Source organism: Notolabrus celidotus, chromosome 15 (assembly GCF_009762535.1).
Source record: "Notolabrus celidotus isolate fNotCel1 chromosome 15, fNotCel1.pri, whole genome shotgun sequence".
Classification (NCBI taxonomy): domain Eukaryota; kingdom Metazoa; phylum Chordata; class Actinopteri; order Labriformes; family Labridae; genus Notolabrus; species Notolabrus celidotus.
Genome location: NC_048286.1, coordinates 14858800 through 14886774, shown reverse-complemented (window position 1 = coordinate 14886774; position 27975 = coordinate 14858800). Strand labels below are relative to the sequence as shown.

General features: G+C 39.4%; 1 long non-coding RNA gene across 1 annotated transcript in view; it reads right to left on the bottom strand.

The window, feature by feature from the left end:
- Positions 1–325: 325 nt before the first annotated feature.
- Positions 326–27975, bottom strand: part of LOC117826588 — a 29881-nt gene continuing 2231 nt past the window's right edge. The window contains exons 2-3 of the long non-coding RNA XR_004634067.1: positions 27166–27346; positions 326–1038 (exon numbers count right to left, since the gene is read on the bottom strand). This is a non-coding gene — a long non-coding RNA (uncharacterized LOC117826588). The remainder of the gene's footprint in view (positions 1039–27165; positions 27347–27975) is intronic.

Here is a 27975-nt window from a genome sequence, read left to right as displayed (position 1 = left end):
CAGGGTGCAGTATTTTCACAGGATTAAGTCTTTTTTTGGTCGATATTTTAAGTAATGAGGTTAAGAAGTCAAAAAGCGAAGGCATTAAATGTGTCTCTGTTACAGTTTTCCAGCCAGTTTAAAAAGTTGAAGCCCTTTTTTTCTCTACTTCACTGATTCTGTGAGTACTATAAACAGCTTTTGTGGGGCAGCACTGTCCGTGACTGCTGCTTCATTTAGCTCTTTAATAACACAAAGTACTTGGTGTGTCACTTGAGAGAAATAAAGTTCAAACTAAGAAATGTCTTAAAGAGGAGTTGTGCTTTCTAGAACATAAATTGACATCTTCATTTTAACACAATGCATTCTTTAATGGTGGAGATAAAACTTAGGGACAAGCATATGTTATTGTGTATTTCAGGAAAACAAATCCACATTAAATATTTTATGCACAACTGGTGCTCTGTCCTCTGGACAAAGCAGCTGCAGCAGTGGTTCACCAACCAATAAACAAACATAAGGACATTATGTTTTGTGCTGTGCAGTCAAACAACTGTTCAGGTGATTGTGTTTTAACTATCCTCTCGAGGCTAACCGTTAGTTTTGCTTTTCATCTAGCTTAACTATTTTCCACAAATTTGAATTTGTCTGTTGTGCTGCCAGGTTCATGGTTGCTGTGTACAAATGCAAATGCAACAGAAAGACTTGTGGTGCATTGGCGCACATTTGTCTGACAGTCCAGAATTATAGTAGGCAGACTGGATCCAGGCCGTAAGCGTGTGGAGAGAGAGAGAAAGAGAGAGAGAGAGAGAGAGAGAGAGAGAGAGAGAGAGAGAGAGAGAGAGAGAGAGAGAGAGAGAGAGAGAGGGCCCCCGGCAAGCTGCCCTGGCTTTGTTTACAACAAAAAGCCATTGTTTGATGTGGTCGCGCAGCCGGCTCCAAAGCTCCCGCTCCCACAGGATGTGCTCTGGGTAAAATGCCAGACGGAGGCCACTGCTGGATGACTTCGACCTCACCATTCTGGGAGTCTGAGCAAAGTCCTCCTGAGGCCTCTAGAGACTTGGAGAAACACATAAAACAAAAACAGATTGATGTATTTTTGATTTCTGAGTCCATAAGGAGAGAAATGTGTGAAGAATATTTGACTCTCTGACTGACTGACAAAGACTTGGGGTGTCTTGGATTTCCCAAAGAAAAGTAGAGGTAAGAACAACAGCTGAGCAGAAAGTAAACTACTGGAACTAACAACTATTTTGTAGCTCTGGATTTTCTTTTCTTTTCAAACACCAGTATTTTTTAGCATCCTCTATGCCTTAAATGTCAGCATTGGTGACATTTTGAGTAGTGAGAGTCCTACAGTGATTCATTACACATATCTTCTATCCACAGTTCTCACTCCCCAGAAAAATAATGAATCTGCAATTTATTTGTTCTCACTGGAAGATTTCTCTCTTCATTCACGCTCTGCCTGACAATCCCTTTCTCTGCCAAATCATCAGCGCAATTAAGCCACACACCACCAGTTTACAGACAACTGCAAACCCAGCGAGTCCTCATTGTGTTCATGATACTACATTTCAATCCGAACAAAAGTAGGCCATGTAAAGGATGTGCCGTCAACAGAGACTGCAAGCATACCCGAAGCTTTATGAATCTTTTATCACACGCAGTGTCCTTACAGGGGGTGTCCAGCAGAACGCCGGGCTGGAAATAGTAATAATAAACCATGATAACATGCTTTCCAAATGATATCATGACATCGTATTAACTATGATATCAACAAAGGAAATTGCAGCATTTTAATTGTCAATAGCATGTAAACAAAAAGTAAAAGTAGGGCCACACAGGTTAGCATGGGCAGCCAAATCTCTTCAAATGGTTTCCAGCTCTCCTTTGTTGATGTATATTTTGGTTGGAAATCCTCTGTGAACTCTGTAAATTGCTTGATGTAGTGTATATTTTTTTTGCAGTGAAGTGAAAAAGGGCTTTAAGTTGCATAAATATGGAAGGCAAAGTAGGGAAGGAGAGTCTCCTGACACGCCAATCAGGATCTGACGTGGCCACACAATCCACAAAGGTAGACTGTAACAGTAGCTGGTATATGGCGCTAATCTTTGCCTAAAGCAAGACTGGGCAGGCAAAAGTAACATGTGGTGGAGAGCCAAGCTCAAATCCCATCTGACCTTGCCCTTTTCCTGCAGCCAGGAGGAGATGAAAGGAGGTGTTGATGCCTCTACTGCCCCCAAGAGGTGCTGGCTTCACAAGCAGGAAGTGGAAACATCTTCAAGGCTACTCATCAAACATATCACTAATAGCTTATGGGTTACATAAACTTCACTTAGGTGGATGGGGCCAGGGTTTAGAGATTTTGATTTATTAAATGCAAACTTCAGCGATGATTTTCTGTTTTGGGGGCAAACAAAGAATAAAAAAAGAGGTTATACATACTCTAAGTCCCCAGCAGCTTCATGCAGGATCCATTTCTTTAATTTTTCATGTCAGTGGAAGTACAGCGCCAGCACTAAACCTTTGAAAAAAGGCTACCTGTAAAGTCCTTGAGGAATCCTGAGAAACAGTCCTAAGTGAACTGTAAGGGAATAGAAAATGCTCTCTGTCCTTCCTCCTGTGAAGTGATGGTTCTAGCAGAGTTGGAAAAATGTAGCACAAGGGGATGATAGAGGAAAGAAAAATCACAGAGACAAAGACAGTCTCAGTACGGCTGTCGCTTTATTCCCACTTACAGACAAGCACACAAGTTTGTCGAGATGGTTTATAGCGAGCTGCTTCATCTTTCAGCAGTCAGGGCTGGAATTAATAGTCCTCTAAACACAGGCAGCTGTGAGTTTTCTATACTGTGGCTTGTGGCATTGCGAATAACAGTTGTTATTCCCTGGTATGATGAAATCTCCCTCTACATTATGGTACGGCTGCATTGTTTCATCTCAGTGACAACATGGCAGTAGACAGACAGCAAGATATGCAAACTCAGTGGAATAATCAAATTGTTCTGAGGTGGCTTTGATAGAAGGTTGTGATCTTGGATTTGTCTTGTGTAGATATTAAAGGAATACATTCAATAAATATGAGGCTGAGCTGACATATGAATGGCATTTTGGGTGGGTGCTTATGAAAAAAGGGATTAATAAAACTGTAAGCAATGTGTGAAGTCAGTACTCAAACAAAGGGTCTTCCGTGTCGCAGCCAACTGTCATATGTAAAGGATTGATTTCCCTTCTGTTTCTTGACACGACTGACAAAAGGCATAAGCAGATTTCTTTCTTCTAGTGATATGCAGCAGTTCTCTTAATACTTCTTCCTGCACCATGATGAGTCAGGATAAATCTATACACTGAATATAAATAAGACTGTGCCTGCAGAGCTCTGTAGTCTCTATCTGCTCCTCCTCTCTCCACGGCGCAGACTCTCCACGCTGCAGGACCAGAAATCTGGGAGCCTGAACTGTCGGTGACCCGAAAAGCGAGCTGCTCTTACTGAATCCGCTCGCTACTTGTGTGCACAGAGGGCTTGTAAGCCTCACCGGGAGCCTGTTTTGCACCATGCTGTCAGAATACAGCTGCTTTTGAACTTGTCATGACAACATCTACTATTACGAGCCTTTTTTGCTTTGGGATCGATACAGTATTGGATGCTACGCAGATTCAATCATCTCCCTGTTTGAGCAACTGAGCCTCAGTCGACACCTGCAGTACTAACAGCAGCCAGCTGCATCTCTCATCATGCAAATCCAAAAAAATTCAATTTTATAATTTATTTCTGGAGCTGAGGAGAGGGGCCAGGGGCTCTGATGTGGAAACACTATCAATAGATCAATGTGACCAATTTCTAGTTAGGAACTTGTTTTGCATCATTTCTTTTATAAGTGATTCATTTTTCTAATATAACTGAGACATGTTAATTTTTCTATTACATGAATCCTCTGAATAATGTCTAAAAACAGCTCTTTACCTTAAAGATGATCTTCGACATTATTTTCTTATTAAGCTGAAAGAATGCCTTTTCAACAATGTACCTGAATGTCTCTGCAATCATAGGCAAAATAAGGCTTAACAGGTAACAGGCTGATAGAGAGGCTGAAATACAAACACAGACTGTATATTGGCTCATTCCCATCAAGCGGTCTGGTATGGATCAGTACAGTTTGGTACGGGTCAGATCGGTAACGCCTGATCCTGTTTGCGTTTCCACAGCCAACCATGCCATACTTGGTTGGCGGCGTGTAAGCCAGATGCTGATAGCAGCGTCAGCTACGTAATAGCATGACGTCATGGCAGTGCGACACAGTGTACTCCGCTAATAAATGCAATGAAGAGGAAAATTGCGAGGAAAGTCCGCACCTCTGCGGTTGACCATGGAACGCTGTTTCTTGACGCCATTTTCCAAACAAAAAAAGTTATCTTCCCGAAGTCCACTGGAGATTTAAACATGGTGGGGTTATGTGTTGTTCTTTATTACCGCTGTCGCACGGGAAGTGACGATTCTTTCGACCTTCTGTACCCCAACAGAAGGGTACCAAAAAGTGGGATGGTATGGCTTGGTAATTTGGGGACCTGTCCTGGTTTTAGTTAATGGAAACACCACAAAATGCGTGACGTACCGAGACGAACCGAACTGAACCACTTGGTGGAAACAGGGCTTATTAGGAGTAAATCTAACCTTAAGCTCTGAAAACTGAAGCTACTGGCAAGTGCTTTAAATGTGCATTCTTCCTATTGTGAGCAGGCAGCTACTCCATTCTAACAATGCGACAAACTCTGGGGTTGAAAAATGAAGCCAATGGGTAAAGTGCAAGAAACTGCAGTTCCTCAAGTGTCCACTTGAAGTAAAACCCAAAACCGAAGAAGACCCCATTAACACACATTATAACCGCAGATATAAGCATGTATGAAGCTTGGTACAAATTGTTTTCACCTGTGTCGTTAATTTTCTATTTACACACACGGTATGTAGGGAATCTTTTGATAGCTCATCCATTTTGAAGACATTAAGGCTAAGAGTTTTGCATAATTAGGCTTAATCGGGGGGCATGGCTGAGTTGACTGACAGGCTCACATCTTTGGCTGTTTCTAGATTGATTGAAAGTTAGGCCATGTTTACACAGAAACCTTTTCATTAGAAAATGGTACACTCATTTTGCTTTTTTTTGCCATTAATTTACACAGAAACAGCATTTTGGTTTACTGACGAGGTAAACTTTTGAAAGTGGGTTCCAGAGTGGAATTTTTTTAAATTGCAACCCCCTCCATTGCCATGTAAAGGAGCAATACGTGGATCCTCTGAAAACAGTGACATCACCCCCTCATTCACACACGAATATTACATAATAACAACAATGGCCAACTCCTGAGCTGTTTGTGCCGCTGACTCTACTGAGTTTAGTAACGCTTCTCCAGACAAAATTAACGGTTATCAAGCGTGCATAGTCTTGTTTGTTTGTGCTCACTGCTCTGTTTAGGAACATGGTCTTTGGTGGTGTTTCATTATAAAGTTATACCGCGGACTTCAGACTGGTGTGCATACTCCTTAGTCTCAAGAATTTTTTTGCAATGCCACGTGAACAGAGATTTATTTTAAAGCAAAAGAAAATACTTTCCTGTTTGTAATCCGGCTGTTCTCGTGTAAACAAAGCTAAGGGATGAGTCAGCATTTCTGACTTGATGTCTGCCCTATTTATGTTTTATAATGCCTCTTTAGAAACCAATGGGTGAGTTACTGAGACTATGTCCATGTTGTATACAGTCTCTCATTCTATCGCTTTTGGAAGGCAATGAGAAAATTACACTTTTTCTTACATAATTTATCACACAATGGCCAAATGGCTTTAATGTATTTACTCCTTGTTTTAAGTCTTCAGTTATTCTCCTCTTGGAGCAGAGGAGTGGCATATTTGTCCCATCGTCCTCAGCTGTCCTCTGGCTCCAAAAAATCGCCTGCCATACTGCCAGAACAACAACAGAGTGCCAAATTCTAGTGTATCAGAAACCAAAGCGTGGTGCCAAGGTGGATTAGTCCACTTCTAATATACAATCCATGAATGCAAATACTCAGAATCCCAACTGTGTGTTCTGTGAGTGGATTCGTTTTTCGGCTCTTGTGATGAAGAACAGAACAAAAATGGACACATAGACAGTTTTATCAAAGATGCAAATAAAGTTAGTGACTAATGTTTCAATGCCAGTACATCTTTTTCAGAGGGGGACAAAAGCAGAAGATGTTGGTGTGCTCCAGTGAGTTCCTTCCTTTACTTTCCAACACGATACATCTTCTCCTAAGATGCACCGGATTGTCAGGATAACCAATAGTACATCTTTATAGCTTTTTATTTTCTCTTTTATATATATATATATATATATACTTGGAGAGAGTGGGAGAGTGACATGCGAGAAAGGAGCCACAGGCTGGATTCAAACCCAGGCCGCCCGCTACATGGGCGTGCAACTTAACTAGTAGTCCAAGTCAGCACCCTCTCTTTTAATATTTTGACTCTGACCTCAGACTAAACGAGACAACCCCCCTGGATTTAAGCATATTACCAAGCGGAGGAAAACAATTAACCCTCCTGTTATGTTGTGGGTCAAATTGACCCTTTTAAAGTCTATTTTAGGCAATATATCCCTTCCAAACCAGCTAAATGCAGCATAAAAATCTGGGCAGCACATGACAGAATAGGTGTTGTGCTAATTTATCAACATCACTTCATAAAAAAATTAAAAACTCAAAATTTAAAATAAAATAAATAAAAATCTTTGTCATGTAAAACTATTGTATTTATATTTAGGGCTTTCCAGTGTACTTTTAAAAAAAGTTTTAACATTAATTTTAATGAAAAACGAGAGAGTTATCCTCATTCAACCATGATCTGTGAGAATTAAAGAACACCAATGGACTAAATATTGATTGAAATGTTTAGCAATGGAGTTAAAATTAGATTTAAAAAATGTGTATTGGGATTTTTTGGGTTCTGACACTTTTGGATAATTGAGTATGCCCCGGGTCAAATTGAGCCAGGACCATTATTGCTTTTCCAGAGAAACAAACATAACAGGAGGGTTAAAGGAACCCTCATTCAAAGTGTCGATGACTTCGTTTTATAGTGTATATATTGAAGGCTTATTGGGGCGGCTGTGGCTCAGTGGTAAAAAAAGGGTTGATAGTTTGTTCCCAGCTCTTTGTGTCCACGTGTAAAAGGGTCTTATGGGCAATACCCAGAGCCTCAAATTGTTCCTTGTGGCATAGAAAGTACTGTATGAATGTGTATGAATGGAATTAGTAAATAAAGGTGGACATTTACTATAGCATCCTTAACATCAGTGTATGAATGTGGTGTGAATGGGTGAATGTGATGTGTGCTTTAAAAGTACTTTGAGTCATCAGACAGACTGGGGCAGCGCTATAGAGATGCAATGCATTTACCATTTACTTATTTGTGTATATTTTTTCTTTACAAGCACAGGTTTGGGAATGGTATTCATCTCACAGCACAGTTGTCGAGACTGGTCTATCTCATCATGTCTGTTATTGTTGTATTGCCCCCAAAAGGCTTTACATTAGTGCAACTCCAGAAGACATGTGTATTGTTGACCTCCGGGTCACCACAGAGCCCAAAACATGGTCTCTGGGTGTTAGGCTGTCTGGTTTTGTTTGGTAGTGTTAGTGGAGCAAGTTAGATGCTTCCAACATTCAAAACAATCTTAAGGTAACCTTTGAGCATACGAAAGGTTTATTCCTTATTTCATCTGGCTTATTTTTTCTACCGCAAGCATCTATAGATTCTGTCTGGTATGTTTGTGTTCATTTCAAGGTTTATTTGCAAAGAAAATAACAACTACCAATGCAGTAAGAACAATAAGAGAATATTTGAGACTATAAATGAATTAAAAATACTTAAGTAGATAAATTAGCATTAATATTTCCCAGCTAACCCTTTCTTTGAGTGCTTAATTAGACCCTGTCTGTTAAAAGGTAGCCACAGGTGTCACAGAACAACAATAGAGGCTTTTTTTCATTAAGGTACTGATATTCCTGACACATTGTTTCGCTTGTCCGAAAAGCTCATTTCTTGCCAATCTGTGTATTATCCTGCATGGGAGTATTTGACAGCTCTAGCACTTTTAAAACTGCGATTAGGTTAATTACATAGGACTGCTTTTCAGCTGAAACTGTGGACAACTTTGACTGTAGCACCAGAATATCAATCAGGCTAACACACAGGATCCTACCTCACTGCACAACCAGAGGAGACTCAAACTTTGGAAGTAAAAAAAAAAAAAAAATCTCTTTCATATGAAATATTTCTGAAGTTAGCATCCCTTCGCAGTCAGAGTAAACCAATGTCAGGAAGCTCAGAAATACAACATAAAATGAATTGATTATACACAAATCTCAATGGAACTGCATCCATATCAAAGGCTGTGATTACACGTGCAAAGCCTGTCTGATTGCCATAGCAGCAAGAGAGAAGATGAAAGAATAAGTTGACCATGTAATTTCTACCTATATGCATTTGAAAAAAAGCAACACAGGTGCTATAGGGGGTAGATTGCTTTCACCTTTAAGTGCTGTCAGCAGCATTAAGAAATCAAAAGGACATCTTGGCATCATTCAGGTGGCAACACATCTTGTCTTAACTCCCACTCGGCTGCAAAACATCAGCCATTGACTGACATTTTAACAAGGAGGGAGGAAAGGTGGGAATGTACATAGATAGGTAGAAAGATAGCCGGATGGACTAAAAGCGCTAAATCAAACTTTGTTTCTGCTGCCGTAGGCCTTTTAAACTCACATCATATTATTTCTTAACTGGACTGCTGACACTGTTAAGGCTTTAGATGTTCCAGAGAAGCTGGGTGGGTCATGGGGGATTTCTCTTTTATCTTTTATCAGTCTCGAGAAGGCCTGTAACTGTTTCAACATGCTGGTTTCTCTTGTGCACAAAGTCAGGTCCATAAAAAATGACTTTCTGAGTTTGTGTGGTGGAAGAAACTTGAATGGCCTGCAGAGCGCCCTGACCTCCGCTCCATTCAGCATCACTGGGGTGAACTGAAACACAGACTGTGAGCAAGGCCTTATTGTCCGACACCAGTGCCTGACCTCGCTAATGCTTTTGTGGCTGAATGAAAGCAAATCCCTGCAGCCTGCATCCAAAAAGTCTTGTGGAAAGCCTTCCCAGAAGAGTGGAGACTGATAATAGCAGCCGATCGATGCACACAGCTTTGGAATAAGATGCTTACCAATTGCAGAACATATGGGTGTAATCTTAGGGTGTCCACATACTTTAGGCTAGGTATTAGATTGATATATTTCAGATTTATATTTAAAAAAAAACATTTTTTAACTACAGCAACTGCTCTCTAAGCATTATATAAGCACAAAAGACAAAGCAGTGCTTCACAGTCAAAGTTAACACCAGATGAGGTGTGAAAATGTGATATCATCTAAATGTCCCTGTACTAGAGATCTTGAACAAACTGCATGATGAATTGTTTAAAATATCACGTTTATCCAAGTAAGAGATTTGTTCAGGAAAAAAAAAAGACATAAAACAAAGGACTGTTACATCACTCTTACAAAGGTATAATAATATGAGTAGTAGAGGTAGATAGTTGTAGTCAATGTGCCAAAGCTGGTGTAGAAAGGTTCTCACAGCATACAAAGGGAAAGTTGTTAGTGTTCATTGGCCCGGCAGCTCTGCAGAAGCCCCAGGATAAGCCTTAAGCCAGAGCACAGCAGATAGCCAGGGGTGAGGTGAAAGCTCAGACAATACGGTTAGGGCTCTGAGGCAAGCATCCTGCTGCAAAGGGAGACTACAGCAGATAATGTGTCACACAGTAGTATGTTGGGTGTCGCAAACAACGAGACCCTTATTCACGCTGTCAGAGGCGGCTTCATGGAAAGATTGAGAAACAACGGAGGGAAGAGCTGGAGGGAGAATGAGAAAGCAAAAAAGGGGAGGAATGAAAATCTCTTGAGTGGGATCTTAAGAATAGGTTAGTAAAGGTGTGATGCTGCTGGCATGGAGAATAGATCGAGATTTCTTTCTGTCCCTGCCTCTGTAGGAATTGAAAGGGCTGGCCGGATAATATAATTGGTTCCAGGAGCAGTGAATGATGCTGGGAGGGACTTAGACGTACCCCAAGAAACCTGACAGTACATGCCGGAGAGAGAAAAGAAAAAAGGAAAACTAAATAAATGCAAGTTGACAGGCAAAATGGGGGACAGTTAGGCTTAGTGTTATTACCATGACAAAGAGAAAAGAGCACAGTGTCTACTCCCTGCATGGAGGGTGAAGAGGTTTAAGGACAGAGCAGCAGGAGATGAGGAAGTGGCACACTGAGCTGTGTGTGTGTGTCTCTGTGTACTTGTATCAGCCCGCTGATGTGTGCACGCTCTCTGTCTCTGTGTCATGTGTTTGTATGTAATCAAACCTCTTGCATGGGGTAGCACTTTGTCTACTCTGATATTAATACTTAGCAGCTAGAACATAACTAGGAAGGCTCGCGGAGGATTTTCCCGACTTCTAACGACAGAAGTGATTAAGTATGTTTGTTATATGCTCACACAGGGCCCAAAGTGGTGTTACAGATTGAATCAGCTGCAATAGAGACAACTATCAGAGACTGATAACTCCTAAGGGGCCCTTCAGGCATGCAGGAGACTGATTACTCCTCTGCAGGGCAAGAAGTGACATCATCCTTGGCTGGAAGCTGTTAGGGAGAAGGCAAGCAGAACGCATGCTTCATGTAACATCTCTGCATGCTTCAAACACAACTCGGAGCATTTGCATGGAGATCGGTTGGTGTATCTATACGCAGTTGACGGTGCAGCTTTATATCAGCCAACCACTTCAAACAGCAGAGGACAGGGTTAATCTCTCCCAATGGTAATGCCGAGAGCTTTCTACAGAGATGCAACTTTCCAGTCTGCAAGCAATCCTAACAGCCAGATCTAATGATAGGGGCAGATGAAGCCTTCACTTCACATTTTGTCTGTATAATATTGACTGCAGCTTAGTTTATTAATAAACAGGAGAAATAATTGGATGAATCTGTAGCAAGTGGAGGGTTTCATTCCAAAATTAGATTGTCACAGAGCAGAGAACACAACTTTTGCACACATTACTAAAAATAAACAGAAAGAGCATCCTACATTTTGCTATGTTTTATGGGATTTGGGGGATTGAACTGTTTTGGCAATTGAGCTAAAACACTTGATTTTAATTCCTACCACTGTTCCTATATTTCAGATATTAAATAAGAATATAACAATGAAATCTGCTTGAGTCTTAATTTCACTTAACCTTCCTGAACTATCATAATTCGTTTCATACATACCTTTTTTAATTCTGGAAGATAAGGAGCTCAAAACAGACACAACTCAGCTTACCACAAAGGCAAAAACACCCCCACAGAGAGCATGTTTTTAAAATGTTAGACATTAGGCTCTTTGTTTGACAAATGTAGCTCTAGAGAAAGTTCAGACAGGAAGACTATAAAAGCAATCACAGCAGTTGTTTAACTCTCCTCTCCCTCTTTCAATAGCTCACCCGCTTCCAGCTGCATGCTCCAGAGCTGTCATTGGTTAATCAGCGGCGGCTGTCATCCAATAGCTTAGTGGCACGCCCTTAACGTCAGCCTATCAACTTCTTGCTGTCTTTTTAAATGTGCCTCTCTCCAGCTAGATCCTTCTTGCATTGATGATGCACACCCCTTCACCTCCCCATCTCCACCTGGTCTCTGCAAGTCTTCAATTCCTATGATTCATCAACCACGACCACCAGTGTCTGGACTCTAGGGGGATTTCTTCTGCTGCCAAATTCACACATAATGAGCTCACAAAATTATCCCCATAGAGTCCATACGCCAAAGATTTCTGTCAAGTTTCATTATTCATTAAGTTGTAATAAATAACCTTTAATCTTCAAACTGTGTCTCTCCCGGTTGAAATAATAAATTAGAAAACTTCAGTCTGGCTATAGAGCAAACCAAAGCACAGAGATTGCTCAACTTAAAAATTTTAATAAAATAAGATTTATTTTAGATGCAAACAATGTGGCTGTCTTTTTGATACTATCGGATACAAAAGTTTTATCACAGAGTTTCAGCCTGGTACCTTAGGTAGGCAATATTTTATCAGCCTGGGTGCTTGTTTGTCAGAAACACGATTTGATGTATGGCATTCCTCAAGGAAGCATTCTTGGACCTATTTTATTCTCATTGCACATGCTGTCATTAGGTCATATCATCTCACATCACCATGTCAATAATCATATTTATGCTGATGATACTCAACCATACATATCAGTCTCATCAAACAACCCACATGCACTCCAATCCCTCACTGGCTGCCTTTCTGATAATCATGTATGGATGAGTAAGTATCAAAACTGTAATTCTTCTCATAGGAGCAGCCAGAGAAGAACTGCATGAGCTACTGGGAGGTTTTAATAAAGAGGTTAAAATGAAGGTCACAAGTTTGGGAGTGGTTTTAAATTCTGATTTAAATTAAAATGTCCATTTTAATATGAGTGCATCATTTTACAATATATAAAGCATTGCTTAAGTCAGACCTTTTTTTTAATCCCTGAAATATGCTGAAATTTCAACTCATGCTTTTATCACAAGACGCATCGACTAACTCTCTTTTCACTGGATTACCCAAAAGGTCTTCAGTTTTCAGAAAAATACAGCTTATTAAGAATGCTGTGGCAAGAGTCTAACCAGGAAAAACAGATATCTGAACACGCTGCCCTGCGGCTTAAAATTCTGCACTTCCTAACAGTTTCTTTTAGAACTGATTTAAAAGGTTATTTACTTGTTTTTAGAGCTTTACAGCCTTGCTCTTCCTGAAATCACAGATCTTCTGAAATTGTATGTTACAGCTTTCTCGCTTAGGTTCTCAAGTGCTTCCTTTTTTTTATGCACCAAATCTATGAAACCCTCAGCATTTCAACATCAAAACGACAAGCTCTCTAGGTATTTTAAAATAAAATGAAAGATCTATCCAATTTAATCTAGCTTCTAAATTGGAGTTATTGGTCTACATCTTAAATATTGATTTTACATTCGGTCTTACTCACCTTCTAACATTTTTTTAATTTATACATTCTCAGATTTCTTTTGTTTTTATTATTATATTTCAAATGTATTTTATTTTGAAGTATTTTACCTTCACTTTTCTTGTTTTAGTCATTGTTCTTTTATCCATTGCTGTCAATTTCTGTCTGTTAACTCTTTTGTGAAGACCTTTAGGCTGCATGATTGTATGCATAAAAGGTGCTATACCAATTAAACTGGATTAGATTGGGATTGAATCTTCAAATCATTATGTGTTGTCTTGAAGTGTGTTCTTCTTGTGTTCATTAATGATCACTATGGAATAAAAGCCTCTTCATAGCACTCGCTTGCTATTCTTATAGTATTTGCTTGCCTACTTGCTTCAGCTGTGAACAGTGCAGTACATGGAGGTTAAACCCTACATGAAGTGACTGGTGTGGGTTTCATAGTAAAGCTAGCTTCTGCTTGCTTGTTTTCTGAAGAAGCTTGTGTGAATGTACGTACGTAGGCGCAAGTGTTTTCTGTTAAGCTAACCACCCACAGTACTGTTGATTGTTCCACTGATTTTACACACACACACACACACACACACACACACACACACACACACACACACACACACACACACACACACACACACACACACACACACACACACACACACACACACACACACACACATACTCAAATAGAAAAAAAACCCTGGATTGCTCACTGCTCCGAGCACTCATGGATACGCCCATCTCATTTCCATATTTGCTTTTGGAAAACAAGGAATGTGGAAAGGAGAGCGGGAAACACCGCATTGGGGAAAACAGGGAATACACAAATGATTGAATAAAGAAAAATGGTGTGCTTAAAGAATGGAAAAAAATGTGCGTGTTAAATTTATATCAAAAAAAATCTTGTAGTAGTGTTAAACATATTTTTTTTATTATTTAAATGTAGGTCAAAGAAAAAAAAGGCTAAATATTGTATTTTTTCACTGCATTTTAATTTTGAAACAAAAGTGTTTTTTAGTTGAAGTTTTGACTGGTCTGTAAACCTTATCCTATTTCTGTCAGTATGTATGGCTCCTTAGAGAGCTCTTGAATTTTGTCACGAAATCCAAGTAACAGAAATTCATGCTTTACTAAATAATTTCAGGAGGCCGGCCTCTTGTTCACAGAATAACTTCTCCCTTGGTTATCTATTATGTTCAATAATACACTGCATTCTCCAGGCTTGCATGCCCCATCTGTTTGAGCCCTGCAGACCCTCATCAAAATATTACAATGTTTTAAAAAAATCACAATCTCATGGTTATCACCAGCTGGGACCTAAACAGGCGGATAATTCATTTGGTCAATTTCTGGACCCAATTATCTGATTAAGCATCGTGTTTTCTTCTCCGACTCTATTCACTGCACTTTATAGAATCAGACCCCCCAACATGTGTTATTGTCTCGCACTGGCACACGGTTATTTTCTTCTTGTTTGTTTTCTTGCAGTGGGAATTAGAGGCAGCAACAGGACCTTCCACAACATATTACCCCAGACGTGCGGGTTATGTTTTCCTAACCTTTTGTTTTTGTAAGCACCATACAGAGTGACAAAATTCCCTCCTCAGCTCTCGAAACCCACTGTTAGTGATAAACAAAAACTAAATCGGAACAGCAGCGTGGCAGTTTCATAGTTTTACACCGCTGCCCAGTTGTACTTTTTTGAGATTGACCTATCAGTATTAATTTAATTTTTAATAATAAACCGAGCACCTAGGGCTGTTTCTGCACTGATTATATAGTTGACACCAGGAGTTACCCGACACCTATTATAGAAATTATTTTACTGTGAAGGCGACATGGGGTGACAACACGCAGCGATGTGGATCTTTACATAAGCTCTGCACTCATAGCAGTTAAACAGACCACCACAGTTGTGTGAACAGGAGGGTCTGACACTAATATCAGTCAATTGGACAGTGTTTTTGTGTTACACCGTCATGTTCCTGCTTCTTGTGGCCAAAGTGAACTTCTTGACTTGCTAAACAATCACAAGTGGCGTTGAGCACATCGCTGTTGAATATCCCTTCACAGTTTACAGTGCTGACAGTTGTATTTCTAAGTGCCTGAATGTTTATCCAAACACAGAATGATGGGAGCGACAAACTAGAGGCTGTGAACTGACAAATAAGTTGTGTCATTACCAGCATGACACATAACGCAGCAGCACAGAGCGGTGATTTATACAGCAGCAGGACATTTGAAAACATAAGCAGGGTGAGGATGGTGGCGCCCGAAACATGAGTGTCAAAAGAAATTTCAATCACAATTATTGAGTTTTGTTAGCGCGGTTAACATTTCATGTTCCTATTAACTCTTGTTTGCGATAACGTCAACCACAAGAAACGAGAATACATAATTATCGGAGAAAAAAAATCTAAAAATGTTAATAGAATTTTTTTTTAAATCAACATTTTATGTTTCATTAAATTAGTTACATTTTATATAAACACTTTGAACATTTAATACAATTACAAACAAAATAAAATATTTGAATATTTTAGAGCTAGCACTTTTACATACATGACATAAGCATGTTTGGATATGGCAATTTCAATTCAAATGTCATTTTTTTTAGGTTTTGATTTTGCTAAAATATGTACAAAATAGATATAGGAATATATATAGTTTAGAATAATGAATTTAAGGACCAATGAAATAGAAATAATGAAAATAATTTTATTAATAGTGCAGTTTTAAAAATATGGGTTTACAAAGTGCTGACATACAAGCAAAAACAGACATATGAATGAAGCAAGAACCCAAACACCAAAAATCTTAGAGAAAAAAAAGGAAAATGACACTGAGTCTGACACCAAAACCCCAAACAGAAAATAACTACAACATACGGACCCCACAGCGGAAAAACCCAAACCACAATGAACACCAAAGCGATGCTAGAACCAAACAACATGAGGTGAAAAAAGACTGACAAAAAAACAAATATATCGTAAATGTCAGAATATCATAAACATTGATCTTCTAATTGTACAACACAACTCAACAACACCAACCACATCCTCTAAAATGATCATAAAGTTGATTTAACCTGCCTTTGAGAAAAAAACTCAACAAAAACGGAGCCTTTAAATCTTCAAGGAGGTGAGCTTTATCAAAGTGCTGTTGCATTGTATTGCATCAACTAGCTATATATAGACTCAATCTCAGAACTACGTACACAATGATGATGAACATACAAATAATAAAAAAATTGTAGAGTTTTTGAGGATTTGTACTTTTCCATATTTCATTTTTTATCTTCCATGATTTTTTTAAATTATTTTCATTAAAGATACACATACTGTATGTCACTGGTCTAATCAACAAATGTGTAGATGTCCATGTTAATAATTTTTAGAGAACAGCAGCTATCAATATCACAGCTTTATGATTGAGGAATTGTATAACAGAGTAGGAGCCTCAGCAGATGTAGAGGCTTGAGTCAAAGAAAAATATGTCATAGGGGCAAGAACTAAAGATTATTTTGTCTATTTCTGGCAGGCTTTATTTATAACATGAATGTTAACAAGAACGCAAGCACAAAGAAAATAAATTAACTGTGCTCTCATCTTTTTTTTTCTCATCAAGCAAAGGTTAACCTTCATCTGTGGCTAAAAAGAGGTTACAGCAGAGAAATGCACCATCACAAATTACTCAAGCACAGTGTATTAGATTGAGTTGGGAAATTAGGAGACAAAGAAAATGTGACATTGAGGGTGAAAAAAAAGTTTGACATTGTTTTGGCTTGCCTGTCAGTTTGGATTAGGTGTGATCCGTGCTCAGTGTCTAACTTTGAACACAAGCAGGGAAGCAGCTTGTAACCCTGAGTGACAGGGAGCAGTCTCACTGCAGCCCAAATGAAGGGAGCAAAAAACAACTCAGACCTGTCTTATGAAAGCTTTCCTAAATTTAGTTGTAGCAGCCAACCTTCACCCTGTAATCAATCTAATATAGTCAAGCTGATGCAATCCTCTGACCACCACCTGCATGGTTAGTTCATCTTGGCACAGCTGCTACATTTGATTCCAGCAAGAAAAAGACTTCACTTATTCTGCCAGGTTTTTTTGTCACTTTACAGCCACATGGCAACTGGATAGAAACAGTGACAGCATCAGTAGCAGCAGTGGCTGTAACTCTAAAACACAAACTATTGCTTAACACTGCACCCGTCGTTTATTGAGTTATATATTTTACACTCCTTCAGAACTGTTAAATTGAATCAGCATGACTTTATATTTCTGACCATGCAGAGGAATGAATGTTTTTTTTAATGTTCCCTCTTGAGAAGAAAAAGCACTCTCTCTTTATGCTAGGTTTCTCTGCATTGTTGCCAATGAATTGGATTTCCATGGAGTCCAAGGTTTCTTGTATTTGATTCTGTGGCGTTATGCCAACCTCAGGAAGACAGGAGGTGGAAAAATGAAAGAAATGCGTACACGTCAGAGCCTTTAGTTTGAGTAACAAAAGAGTGAAGGTGTTTTTACATGTGCAGCTTTATTGAACAAACAGTCACTGTGGCTGCTGCAGAGAGCTCTTTAAAAAATGAAGCTGTGCTCACATCATTTCTATATCATCTACTTGATAGTTAAATATCTGTACATTTTACTCAGAATTCTCTTCCATCAGTGCACTCCATGCATTATCCAGATAATGTTCAATGTAATAAGAGATATGCTGAGCATCAGGTGAATACAGAGCCATCTTATCGTACGCAAGCCTTTTCTGTTCTATGAATTTGCCCATGACCATGTACTACATAATCTCTTCGATACTTAGCTTTCATTCAAACCTGTACATCAGATACCTGAGCTGTAGTACAGCATACTTTATGTCACATTATAATCCTAACTAAATATAAAATAGATTTACTCATTTAGCAAAACTGTCATTATAAAGTTGCTAATTTAGTGCCAATCTTAGAAATAGCAACAAAAATATTTAAAAAGAGAATATTTATGGACTTAATTTCCTTTAATGATTAAATTATTGATTAAATACTTAGGGTTTGATAGATATTGGAAATCCATTAAAGAATCTGTTTGGTGCATGACTTGTTTCCATTTCTGTGTTTAATTTTATGGAATATGTGCAGAAAGAGATGCAGAGTTTTTGCAAATCCAGCAACAGGATGTCAGAAGTTGAGATGCTGCTTGGCAGGAGATTCTCTATCTTATACTCGTATTATAGGCGAATTAGATACGCCGCAGGCTTCTTCTCCCCCATATGGAAACGACCCATGTAGTGTAATTTCGGAAACATGCAGAGGACGGCATAAATGCTCCTCCTCCTCTCATAATCCCTCCTGCTGAAGATTTTCAGCACAGACTGAGCAAACCGTCTCAATCATCCACGGCGATGAAGCTTCTATTCAGAGCTGCTGTGGCTGTGTTGTTCATTGTTTTATGGAGGTTTACTTTAATCTACTGAAGAGGACATTTTAGCTGGTCGCCTGCAATAAGTCTGGCTTTGTAAACTTTTGTTTCTGGTACCAGTAAATTCAGGGCTCACAAGTCTCCTCATGAGATGTATTACCTCTTTTATTAACTTCAATTTCACCTGTCTGTCATCATTCTAAAAGCAGGCAGTTTTGATTTAAAGGAAGAAAAGCAGTGAATAGAGGGGAACAGATATGACACTAAGCGTGGCTCATTATTGTGTGGCTCTCTATTCAGCAGGAGATAAATCCAGTGGGGTGGGTGCTCAGGCTAATAACTATTTCAAGTCCCAATAAAGCCCAAACATCTGATATGACTTAGGGAGGCTGATAGAGGCTTGGCGAGGGAGCTCGTACAAAATGTTGGAACCGTTTTTGTCGGAGCCATCCTGCTAAATCCCTGCAGACATTCATAATCACCTTCCCTCATTTTATTTATTTATGTCTTATTAATGTTTGCGGATGGCACAAATGCCAAATCATTCACTCGGCAGGCAGTGATTTACTGAATGTAAATATGGCCAGGGAGCGCCTTTCGCAGCTCTGCCAACGTCTTCATCAATCAAAGCTTTTATTACCTGAATTCGATAATAGGGCAAATGTGGGAATGGTTTTGCTTTTTGGCATTTTTCCACCACATTTGGCTTCTCTGCCTGCTGCTTTAAAGCAAATAAACACGTGTTCCCTTCAGTTTACTAATTACTACAATTGCAAAAATTTGGACTGGGTTAACCTTGAGTATGGCATTTTTTTCTTCTTATTGGAAAGCACTCCAAACACAAGATTGCAACTAAATCCTTTGCACATGTTGAACAATACAGGCCAGTGATTTACAACTACACCAAGCCTTCTTCGACAACAGTCTTTGTTAGATCATTTTTCGCGCTTTCGGAATATCCCAGTCAATAAATTAACTTTAAATTATTTCCAGGATGCTCTCAAAGCCCATCTGGTGCTGAGCTGTTTGGCCACATTTGGTTAAAATCTAGAATGACTTTTAACAAATTGGGGATTTATCATTAAGCTTCAGAGGCAAAGGAACAAAAATATGGGATTCAGCAAAAGATTTATAAATAAATCAATTCTTGTCAGTTATGTTTGGTATGTGCCGCCTACAAACACTTGATCAGCTTCTCCTCCTTAGGTGTTACATTTAAGAAAATAAACCATCACATCTGCAAAGATCACAACCTCCAACAACCAATCCACACGCTCCTCCTTTGTCTCTTGCATGTCTCTGAATCTGTTGTAAACAGGCCCTCATTTGAGCCACAGGTACTCCGCAAAAGGGCACACTTGTCTCAGTGGGAGGCGGCACACACACATTAGCAGCCCTAATCCTCTTATTTCCTTTCTCCTTTTAAAAATTTGTCTTTCCTCTCGACCTCATCAGAGGAGGTAGTTCTATACAGCATGCCGTCTGGCAGCTGCTGCAAGCTCTCACTTCATTTTGCGGGGGCTCCGTGAACCTCAAGGTCCAGAGAAACACAAATAACACATGCTCCTGAAAATATAGAATATCCTTTTCCATGTGTCTGTACTATAGGCTGACTCACACACGAGAAGAAGAAAAAAAAATCTGGCAGAGAGAGAATGCTTTGAAGGTTTTAGTCATACCCAAATGTGCTGGTTTTCTTCTCATGCGCCTCTTCAAGGTTTTTCTACCCCGTGTGTCGGGATCGTAGATGCTCGGAGAGGATCTGCTACAAAGAGAATTGCAGATCAACTTGACAGAAGATGAATACAGCCAAGCACAAAGAGACTTAACAACATTGCCTGCACCTCATCATAAGTAGGAAGCACATTTCATTTTGCATCCGACGTGCAGAGGAGAAATCAAACGCAACAGCTGTTTACAAATTACCCTTTTGTTTGTTCTGACATTACCTCTAAAAAGAGTAATATAATGCTTTTTCATAATTAGAACACATCTATGTTAGGCGAAAAACAGGGATGTGGAACAGTATTAGCTCCGTTACACCGCCCATGAAAGTGAATGGCTTCTGCAGACACAGAGTCAGAGGCACATGGCTGCGGTGTTCAGTACAAAGCAGAGCAGCGAGCTTTGCAGAATTAAGCAACACTGAGGGTGCTGCTGTGATTGTCCTGGCCAGGCATGATGGTTCCACTATCTCATAAGCAGAAACCCCTCCTGTGCTTTTCATGCAATGGACGACCCACTGGCTAGAAGTCAGAAGAAGCTCAGAGGGCAACAAAAGCAGCCGATTAATGGCAGAGAAAGAAGGTGGCTAGCAGGAATCGAGCAAGTGAAAGGGTCGACCACGAACAAGCGAATACCAACACAGTGCAGCATTCAGAGGGACGGTGTGATGATGGAGCTTAAAATGCCTGTGTGATAGTTTTTTTTCCTTCCCCAAACACAGCTGTGTCAGTTTCTGCAAATAAGAAGACGCTCAGAAGGCAAAAGAAAAAAAAATCATCTATTTCTGCCACTTCATGTTTGTTTACACGGAAAGAACACAGCCTGGACAGCTCTCTCTCAGCTCCAACCATCCAAAAAAAATCTCCCCAAAACCACAGCTCAAGAAAGATTTCACTGTGTCCCGTCTTTTTAAAATGTCTCAAATGTGGGGGAAAGAAGGGTTAATACATAATATTGAGATGTTTTCTAATTTAATAGAAGGCTAAAGTACAGTGAATGAAAAGTAAACACAGCATTAAGCCTGAAATTATTCCATGACCATGTGTATGGATGTGATTAGACCATTAGCTCGGCGCGGTTGTAACACTCTCTCTCCAATCAGGTGCAGGCAGTGTTAACGCTGAGCAGATGTTCCTGTTAGTGCAAACCCCACATGTGCCGAGTCTTTGTGAATGAAATGTGCGATCCATGAGCAGGGAAACAGGTAAGATGATTAATGAGGGTTATGATTTATTTTCTCACCCTTACACATTTGTGTGTAACAGTTAGCAGAATTAGCGAAGTTAGCGCGGCATATTTAGAAACCAGAGGGAGGAAACCATGGGATTAAGTGATACTGATATTACAAGGCAGTTAATGCACATACAGATTATCATGTGTTTCTTTTTGTTACAGTGAGATGGAGGCAGTTCTGCTGTAATAAATAAATAAATAAAATGTAATCTGGAGGGATTATGGGTAATATGTGCATGACAAATATGACTCATTCTGCAGAGAAAGAAACCTTTACATAAATAATATTGATTCAATTCAGTTTATTATGTGTTCAACTACTTATTATGTCTCCTATTCAAAAAGTAATATTGTAATTTTTTACACTCATTCCACAGCTTTGATTACTTTTGCTACACATGTTGACATATTTAAAGCTAAATATAGTCGACAAATGAATTACACATTATGTGCATTTTATAATATCAACAATGTGCCCTATTAAAAGCAGCTACAATTACAAAATGTGTCATCATATCGGTGCTTGTAGATTTAATGCAGGAATAACTGTAATGTAATGTTATTTCATTATGCTAATTAGAAAGGGGCAGTTGTGTATTATGTTTTTTTTATTTATTTTATTACTTGATCTATATTTCATGTTAGAACACAACACATTTGGTCTTTACTGTTGTTGGTTTTTAGTTTTTTTCTGTAGTCACTGTCAATGTGGTTGTTATGTATATATATATGTATGTTTCTACTTGTCCGAATCACTGTACAACAGGTTTGCGGGAAGGAGAGGGAGGGATGTTCTTGTTCATGTATGTTTACAAAAAACAAAAACCACTGTATGAAACTACACTGGGATTTCTACCTGCTTTTTGAAAAATAAAAACAATTTTATAAAAAGAAGACAACACATTTACTGTAGTACATTTTGAAATGAAGGACTCTGACTTTGAACCCACTATTTCTACACCGCTCTTCCATTTTCTTCTTTTTAAGTATGAAACAGTCACTTTTACTTTGAACACTTGACTCTCTTAAACAACTCCAGTCAAGAAGGATGCAGTACACACAAACACACACTCTCACACACTCTCACACACTCTCACACACACACACACACACACACACACACACACACACACACACACACACACACACACACACACACACACACACACACACACACACACACACACACACACACACACACAATCCAGTTTATGTAACTGCCAATACAACTTACAAATTACAGTGTGGGATAGGATGTCACATTTCACTCCCTGTCTTTGAGGGATAAAAAAAATCACTCTCTGTATTTGCCTTGGAGATGTTCTTTTTTAAACCTTTCAGTGTGAAACAGACAAGACAGATAGATGTAAGCTGTCAATTGTAGATTTTGAGGAAAACTCTAGAAAGAGGTCTTAAATAAGCTAGGAGATGCTGGCAGATGTATGAAAAGTGATGCAACTATGAGATGTTGAGTAATGCCTAAAACTGAAGCAAGCCACAAACTCAGAGGACTTATATCTCTGATAACAGAATCTATAGGAAATACATCGCTGCATTTCAGAGCACAAGCCCATCAGAGCCTGTTAGAGGTGAGCTGCAGCAAAGGGAGTCTGGTCTGCTGCAAAGCTGGATGTACTTAATAAAATAGCCACTGTGTGAGGGAAATCTAGGCCAGAGCAGTGTTTCTATTGACAACAATTTACCCCCCCATGCACTCCGAGGGGCTCATAGGACGAGCAGGAACAATATCCTGTTCCACCTTAGTGTGGAAAATTAGCATTGTTGTTGTCTTCTCCAAGCAGCACTGTGTAGAACCGCTGCCGTCAATAAAATCAATCCCTTCTCTGTCACACTCATAAACTTTTAATGCAATCTGAAAACTTGAATGAATCATTCCCTTTAGAAGCTTTACTCACCCTCTCACCCCTATCTTCTGTTTTTTGGTTCCCTCTTCTTGTCCTTTATTTGTCTTCTATCCACTCCAGGCTTTGCTGCAACTCTGTAAACTTGCTTGAAACCATTCCCAAAACCAACCCAAAAAATGTGGACTTGATTTGTCATTTTTTTCCCCCCTTCTCCTCAGGAAATAACAGAAAAAAAGGAGATACCTAGTGAACTGAAGACATTACCAGGAAAATGAAGGGGCTATTTCACAGACATGGATTAAACTAATCCTGGTCTAATACAGTGAAAAAGAGAACTTTGGCTGTCTGTCTGTGAAACCAATCCCTAAATCTCATTGAATTTAACATGTCTGATATTTCTGCCTTCTTCTCAGCCGTATTACACAATATGCCAGACACATCAGTGTGACTGCTTTATTAACTTCCTCCATGTTGATTTTGCATGATGTTTACAAGTGCTATGAGGAGCAGAAGATTTGTGATAAACAATAAACTCATGCTGCTTGAATTAAGTGTGCATTCAGTTTGAACTTTCCACAAAATGCAATCAGAGAACTCCTCTCCCCCTGTCTGTTTCCCCCCTCTCTCCCTCCTTTCATTAGCTTAATGTATTAATCTATTCCCTTTTATCCATTTTAGATTATATCCAACCTTTTCTGTTCCACTGCAGTAGCGGCCTCTACAGATAAGTGTCACCACAGTGTGATTTCTGACAGAAGACTGAGAATGAATCAGTAAATCATGATGTTTCTGTCCGATATTTTACTTTCAAGGCTTTTAACAGACACTCATGCTCTGAGGGAGTTACAATTTAGGCTGCAAATAGTCATCAAACTGTCATCTTCCTCTCTCTGCCTCGGCTTTCACCCTGAAAACACTTCCAGGCAACCCACAATGGCGAATGTTACAATATTATTAATAATTAATGATTACATGATCTCAAATGCATTTTAGCTTCCTAAACATGGTCGGCTGTGGATGTTTGTAGCTAATGTTGAGTCTGGCAGCGCGTAAAATATTTAAGTGTACAAGCCCGTAGCAATTAAAAGACCCCTGCACAGGATACAATACAGTCAAATATCAATGATGAGCGCTGTGCTGGGTATAAAAGATGTTTGCATGGCTGCCATTACACTGAGCCCATGATTCTGAGCTCATCCGTCCTTGACTCAAGTGCTGCCTTCTTGCTGCATGTCTGGGTTTCTTTGATGTGAGAACATTGCCCCCTGCTGATTCCCCGCTGAACACTATCAGAGAGCTCCAAAAGTCAGGTTGACTGACACCAGACATGTGGGATGGGGTCACTCAAATGTTACGGAGCCATCACTCTTAGGTTTGACAGCTTCCTCTCCTATTTGGGGGTGTTTGCTTTACTCTCACGGCACAACTCTGGTGTTACTTCCATGTGAGTTTCATTTGCAGCAGCAGATGTATCGTGTTCTGAATCTGCTGTTGATATAACTGAGCTCCTCATGCTTTCATGCTGAGAGAAATAAAATTGAGTTGGAGTCGTCTAAATAATAAATTAATATCCCAATAAACATTTGTTGCATAAGAAAAAATTACTAATTGATGCAATGCATCCTATTCTCACTGCAGCCTCCAAGCCCTAAAAGGCTCAGCTTAAAAAACTGAACATTTCTCCATAACATTCAATTTTAATGAGTAAATAAAAAGTAATCAAAGTTAAAGTTTGGGTTAGAAAACATACTCAAGGATAAAATTCAGCTAGTCTACTCCATCAGGACTGCGTGGGTGATGTTTGGTCAGATTTGTTTGACAGATACCGGGCAACAAACCCAACAACCACCTAACTTTCATAGCATGTAGATATATAAGTTGCAATGCCCGGGGAGCTGGTCTAGCTCTGCAGTTAACTCTCGCCCCATGTACAGAGGCTACAGTCCTTGAAGTGAGTCCGATTCTGGCCTTGGGTCCTGACCCACATGTCATTACACACTCTCTGCTACCAGTTTCTTACTCTGCTCTCTGTCCTGTCTCTCAATGAGTACATATTACACAAAAATAAACTACAAAAAAAAGAAAAGAAAAATATGTTAAGTTGCTTGGTCCAGTTTTTTTCAAACTAAGTCTCTTCCCCAAGCTCAGAAAAAGACAGACCTGATGTCTTCTATCACTTAATGTATTTGAAATTGTGTTTTGAAAAGTTGTCAGTGTTGTGTTAGATTTAAATCAAGTAGCCAACTGACTGCTTTTTGGACTAAATAATGGATTATAAAGCAAGCAGTGAGTAATTTTAGAGAAAGCAGTCAACATCTGTAAAAACGTTAAAGTCTCAAGAAGAAGTCTTGAGGGCACGGACTTACCCCAATGGTTAAGTTGGCCCGGGTTCGAATCCAGCCTGCGGCCTCTTTCACGCATGTCCTTCCCCCCACTCTGTCCCTGTTTCCTATACTATCCACTGTCCTCTCCTCTTTAATAAAGGTGTAAAAGCCCCAAAAATATAACTTTTTAAAAAAAGAACAAGTCTTGAAGTAGAGCATTTCTCATCACTCATATAACTCTGTATGTTAAGATAAGGAGGGTATTTATTCTAAAGAGTTAACTGGTATAATTTAATAAATATCCATGTCTTTAGATGGCTTTAACAAACACCATTTCCCATGAGCCCTTAACAAGGATTAAATGACACAACCCAACAGAAAAGGCTCAAGGTGATGTGAGGGTGCAGGGACAGAGACAGGAGCTAGCTCAGGTGTGAAAACTAAAGGTTTCAAATCTTAACAATTTCTGCATTAATGAGAACATGGTGGAACACACTGAGTTACCCCGGAACATGTGTCTTATTTTATTTTACCCCCAAACTTTATTCAAAACTTCAGAGCAGCTACAGAGGTAACCTCAAACTCAATGAATACATACCAAACTTGGAATGTAATTTTATTAACTAATAATAATAATAATAATAATAATAATAATAATAATAATAATAATAATAATAATGTAATAGCATATCTTCTTTCATGGAATAACATTCATATTAATTCTTAAAATAGAATGTAGGAGAAGTGAAAAGTGTTTTTTTTTTCAGAAAGACTGCTGACATAATGACTTTGGTTCTCTATTAAACACCTCTGCAAATCTCTGAGCAAATCAGAGATGCTATCCACAGTTCTGCAACAGGACTTCACACATAACAACTCCGACAGAAACTTCTGATGTAAAATAAATTAGACCAAAACGTTTTAACTTCAAATAATTTGTTTGTGGGTTTCCATTACTTGAAGTAAGAAGAGGATTAAAGGAATGCTTTGAGGGCCTTTAATAACACGAAAAAGAGAAAACAACAAAAGCTGGGGGAAAACACAGTGTGCTTTCTTGTTTGTTTCCTAGTAAAGCAGCAGACAGCGGCTGTCAGAGATAAAAGTTCACAAGTTCAGAAGCACCGCGACACAGATCTCAATACCATGGGGGGAATTCCCATTTAATCTGTCAACCCGTGTATTTTTGAAGACTTTTTTTTCATGTACAAGTTGAGTCATCCAGCATAATGGTAGACAATTCTAAATAAAGGGTAAAAACGCCTGGTGAGAAAAATTGGTATTCCAGTAGCATCCCTGCTTCCAACTGATGATAATCTGTATTCGCACAGTCTGCCATTTCAGATGAAAGCCTTCAATTAGCAGTCAAATCTATTCACTGTTTCCTATCATGCCAACATTATTTACATTCTCTGTCAGCACCCGAGGCAGCTCCCTGCCCCACGGCTGCAGGAATCACTCCTGGTGAGAATATGAGAATCCCTACTGTGAACAAAGCGCGAAAACAAGTGTTTTGTAGTAATCAGAGTCGTGGGCTTCTAATGCCCGATGCTCCCTACCTCGTAGCTGCAGATGTAAGAAGCCATAAGTTGAAGTGTCATCCTCTCAGTCTTAACCCTGGATGAAATGTAGAGACTCTGGAGACGAGATGAAACACCTCTGATGCTTTGATTTGCAGCCTCATGCCGACGGGGGTCTGCATAGGCCCTCAGCGTGATGCTTGTCCCCTCACCAGGTGTTCTGAGTGGAGACGAGACACTGATTGAATTTTGCTCTGCTACCTACATGACACTGCTGGATGCACAGATAATGCATTCAAAACAATACAGTACACGCCTCGCAATTTAAAGCGCTTAAATAAAACAGAGAGCAAATTAGTCGGACTATGCTGTAATAATATTAGCTGTGTATTAGTGTGGGTGGCATCATGCCATTGTTGTAGACTGACAAGCATTGCCTTGAGAAATTCTTTTCTGAGGATAATAAAGCATCAGCAGTGGGCCTCATCACTTGCAATTCAATAACCAATCTCATACTGAGATGCCGAGGAGCATCTCAGCCCCTTTGTGTGTTTGTAAATTGGTCCAGTGTGAAGAGTTTCATTCAGTGTCATTATTATTAGTATTGTACTGTGGTAGTATGGGGGGCCAGGGACATAAAGGAACATATTTTCAAAGCCAGAAGCAGGCCAGTGGGAGTCCGTTTTCTGTGAAAAAGAGCTAAAGGCCAGTCTGCAGCAACCCTGCTTGTGTGGAGTCCATGTGTCTTGCTGGGTCAGTCCAATAGCACTCCAGGTCAGCTGTATTTCTGACAGACCCCTGCTGGAAGAGGGGAATTGAGACAAAATATTAAATCCTGTTTCATAGACT